This window comes from Coloeus monedula (genome assembly GCF_965178545.1).
Source record: "Coloeus monedula genome assembly, chromosome: 14".
Classification (NCBI taxonomy): domain Eukaryota; kingdom Metazoa; phylum Chordata; class Aves; order Passeriformes; family Corvidae; genus Coloeus; species Coloeus monedula.
In genome coordinates, this window is record NC_138794.1 from 14,188,720 (window position 1) to 14,193,598 (window position 4,879).

Consider the following 4,879-nt stretch of genomic DNA (forward strand, 5'->3'; position numbering starts at 1 on the left):
TTAATATATTTACCAAGATGTCCTTTGTTTTTAATGGCAAAGCTATTTGAGAAAAGGGAATATGCAGAAAGAAAGAGCAGGGAATTGGCTAAAACAAAGCACTTGTCTGTACTAAGTTGATCTGTGCCTTAAAAGCAAAATTCTTCTTATACCAAAACAGTCTTTTGCTGGATGCATTCAGAAAGTGAGACTTGCCCATACCATAACCTACCCGATAAGCTCCTCCTAGGGCCATTCCCAGCACACTGAGGGCAGCACAGCCCAGTGCAGCTGATAACCATGGTGCACGCAAGCATCTGTCCAGCATTGCCCTGACACTTCCACGTGCTGCCAGCACTGACAGCCCTGTCACGGGGCCCTCTGCACTGGAATGTTATCTGTGCCACTCTGTGTCAGCAGGGCTGTCGAGAGATTAAACTGGCTCAGAAACTCTCAGGCAGGGCCTGTGTTACACATACAACAAGCTTTAAAATTTACTATCAGTTAAACAACTATATATAATGTGTTTGTATAGTAACATCAGTTATGCACTGAAGCCTAATGGTGTGCCCAGCCAGTCAAGAACAAAGCAAAATCCTGGGCCCTGCTTTAGAGAAAGTCCAGTTTAGTTGTCCCTGAAATCAGTGTCAGCAACAGCAGACATAATATATGTCAGGCCTTAAGGATTATGAGCAAAAAGCTTGAGGTACACATATGTGATGTGGGTTTGATGTCATATGCATGATACAGACAGAAATGTTTTGCCTGGACACTGAGATCACAGAGAAGAAAGAACAAATTCTCAAGGGGTCCCTTGCGTGCCCTGCCCCTCCTCCAAGGTGGGCTTAGCTAAACCAGAGCTTCACGCTGCAGATATTTCTCACCTGAACACTTTTTCACGAGGGACTACAGCACAGAGAGAGGGGTGATCAGAAAATACAAGAACTAGAGAAATAGAGGGTTTATGTACTAAAAACTTAAAATGCTGAATTACAGTGTGTTCAGTCCTTCCTCACCTGAATTTTTTCTTTGACTTCCCCAGCAGGAGAACCAATCCGTAAAACAGAGAATGCTCTTTATATACCATGCAGCAGTTTCTGTATGAAAATTGAGATATAAATTAGGCAAAGGCATTTGACTGGGGACCTGAATTAGAGGTACACATTCAGAGTTTGTCTAATTCAACTAAAATCAGCAGACTTTAAAATAATTTGGCCCATATTATTACAATACAAAAAATATATGGTGTATTTACAGGCTTGGTCTCTCCAGCTGTGTTGGTTTAGGTTTTATTACATCAGTAATAACAATTTATGTGATACTCTGAATAATGTGCTATTAAAAATTCAGTACACTATATATTGTTACCCATGGGATTTAAACTCTGGGAGCTATGTGCATTATTCTTGACTTTGCTATTTCTATAGGAGTGAAGATTACTATAAAAATGGTTAGGTTATATACATCATGTGAATTCCTGCTCTGCTTGAATCCAGGTGAAGAGAAGAAATACTTCAGTCCAGACTACCTTGGAGTGAGGGTCTCAAGGGTCGTAGTCTTGCAATCTAAGGTTACACTGATCCCACATTCAGGCATGAAAATAGTATCAATGGGCTTTTTGATGTCTTTAAAGGATACCAATAGATTTGTGAGGCATAACCTCCCTTAACAGAATCCATTTGATGCTTCTCCAGAGCATCAGCTTTATCTCTTTGTCTATTGATTTTACTTTTTACAGCAGTTCATCTAATTTTCCTGGCATAGAAGTCACACGGACAGTTTTGTAGCTCCCATGATCACCTTTGAAGGACTCTCTTGAAGCACCAGCAGATCACTGGTACATTTCCTATGTTCTGTTTTGCTGACATTAGGAACAGGATCAGCAAAAAACCAACCCACTGACACTAGCACTTGAGAAGCTGAACATTTTAATCCCTTGGTGGAAATACTGCACAGCTCCAGCAATTAGTTACTGGTTAATTTATCAATTTCTCCTGAAGTGTTTCCTGATGACAATTTATTTTAGAACAGTTACTCACACTCAGCCCACCAGATGTCTGGGTCTTCAGCAAGGCAAATAATTCTTTTAGTTGTGGACAGCCTCCTTGAATGCTTATTCTGTGCTTCCATCCTCCATAGCTTTACTTACTCTCTTGGAGGACTCCTCTGATAATGGAATCTGAAAACATTTATACTGTAACTTTCACATTCCTTGCAAAACCTTAAAATCTTTTTGGTGAACTTTCTTGTGGTTCTACATTTGTGTGCTGCTTACTTACTTATATAACTTCAATTTTTGGAAGATGCCTTCATTTTCTTCCCTCAGATGACACAGTTATCAATATTTATGGATGGCACTGACAATATCCTTATCATTCTGACTCTGAGAGCAGGGCCCAGGTGAGGGAGCTGTAGAAAACAGTAATCACAGTGCATTTTCTTTCCCTTGTTCAACCAGATGTTCCATTGCATACAACTAACTAAAAGGCAGTAAAGCAGAGGATTGATCAAATAGGTAGTAATTAAGGTCAAAGCTTTCATAGTGTTTACATTTTACTTGTCTTTCTTAAAATGCTACATGAATATTTGTTACATTTGGTAAATGTCTTAGAATATCTTTCTAAATATAACAAAAGGAGAAACTTAATTCAAATGTTCTGCACTGCCCCCTTTTCTCTTTGAAAAGTGTGTCAGTGACTTTAAATTGCCACCTGTCAAAAGCTGGAAGGATTTACCAAGGGAGCAGTCATCCCCTGTGTACTCTGTTCTTCAATACTTTCTTAGAGCACCTGCTTGAACCTTGTTATGGAGCTGAGGAGGACTTTTGGTCTAACTTAGTATCACAGTTTTTATTAATGGAGTTAAATCATATGATCTCTTCAAAGTATTGAAGAAAATCTGATAAAAGCAAATGTGAAATAGATGTATTTGTGCCAGTTCTCCACCCTGCAAAGACAGAAAATTGATACAAGGAATTCAGTGTGATCTGAACAAATGAGTATGAATTTCTGTCTCTGACATATTATTACTCCATTATTAGCTGAAAAATAGCATTAATGTCTTCACACGTGCTATGAGACCAAAATCAGAGGTGTCTACATACTACCTTGTAGCAAGACTTGCATCTGCATAGGAGAAAGAATTGCATGGAAAAACAACTAAAAATTGCTTTCATAAACGTGTTTGTTTATTTATTTATCATTTTCCTGAAAGAGAGGAAGTGGTTTATCTCATTCCTGCTGTAATGAATGTCTTCCCAAGCATCCTCCCTCAGTTCTAATGTATACATTATTCTGAAAGACTTCTCTCACAGACATAACAAACATATATACTTTAGCATGCTGTGATAATTAAGGTCCTGAATAATATGTTTGTTTTTCAGTGGTGTGGGGTAAAGGTTTTCAAGCTGCCCTACACAGGCTATTTTCAGGGGCTCCCCAGAGGCAGGCCCAGCTGTCCATGCCACAGGCAGGACCTGTAGAGCAGGACTTGGAGCTGTCCTGCAGCAGTGTCACCACCTCTGCACAGGTGCTCGTGGCTCAGGCAGCACCAGCACAGATGCTGCCATCTCCTGCTCTATCAGCTCTGTTGTGCTCCACAGGCCACCTAAGGGCACAGTGCTGTTTGGATGCAGAGGTAGAGAAAGGTGAGTAAAAGGACACAGAAAAGCAGTTAAGGATTAAAATTGGGTAGTGGGGGAGAACTGGGTGATAAAGGGATGAAGCTGGTGGTGGTAAGGTGACTACTGCTGCAGGGAGCACACATTGGGTCCTAGCTGGAGGCAAGGAACAGCACTGACAGGATAACAGAAGTGGCACATTTCCCTAACCCCGTAAGGTTCTGCCCTTTTTAGGACAGATAAAGACCAAGGCACTGAGCAGCTACAACACATACCAAAATAATCTACCAGAACTGGGCTGACATGCTGGTGTCAAGTCAGACACCAGAAAATACTTGTAAATCAACCGGTTACTGTCAAGTTTGTATCACATCTGATAAAACTGTTCAAGATGCTGAAGAGATAAAGGTGTAATATTTTTCTCTAGGAGACCCAGTTCTTTGAGATATTCAGCAAATTCAAGTCTTAAGACCATGGAAAATAATATTATAATATTCCATATTATAGCACCCATGCACCTTTTTAAGCTAGATATATAGGAGATATACAGTCACTCAGTGCCTCACTTCCCTGTACTGCCTTGTAGGGAGCCACTGGACTGAAACAGAATTCATTAAATGTTCCTAATTTATTCTGCCTCGTTGCTCTTTTATAAACAGGGAAGTTCACTAGAGAGCAAGGCATTTAGTCCAAAAAGAGTACTGTGAGTGAATTTGCAAAATTCAACACACACCACCAAGGTAAGATTCCTCATTAGCCACTGAAATGTCTCAGAAGTTAAGGGCTCTTGTGTGCAGGGTACAGCACAGCATTCTCCCAAGCATTCACTCTCTTTACAACATCCCCTTGAAAAATTCTTTGACAGCCAATAGCAGCATGGTTTAAATCCCAATCCAGGTCAGAGAAATTTGCAACTATATTTTGTTTCCTTATTTTGTGGTTTATCTTTTTGCCTTTCTTTTTCATCAGGATGATAGAAACAAAATTTTATTAATTCTTACCAGGATTTAAAAAAAAAAAAAAAAAAGCAATATAGGAAAGGTAATGATTAATCCATTCTGTAAGAAAAAAGAAGAAAACTGATTGTGAACTTACTGGTATTATCTAACCAGTATAAATAGAAGTGTACACAGAGAAGGCATAGAATGACAAACCCATGATGAATTGTTAGGGCATGTTGAGTTGGTTCTGTCAGTGCCTGCAGTCAGACGATTTCACTGGCTGTACAAGATGAAATCTCGTATTTCAATGTTTAAGTAAAAGTGTCAAAGTTCAGCTGAA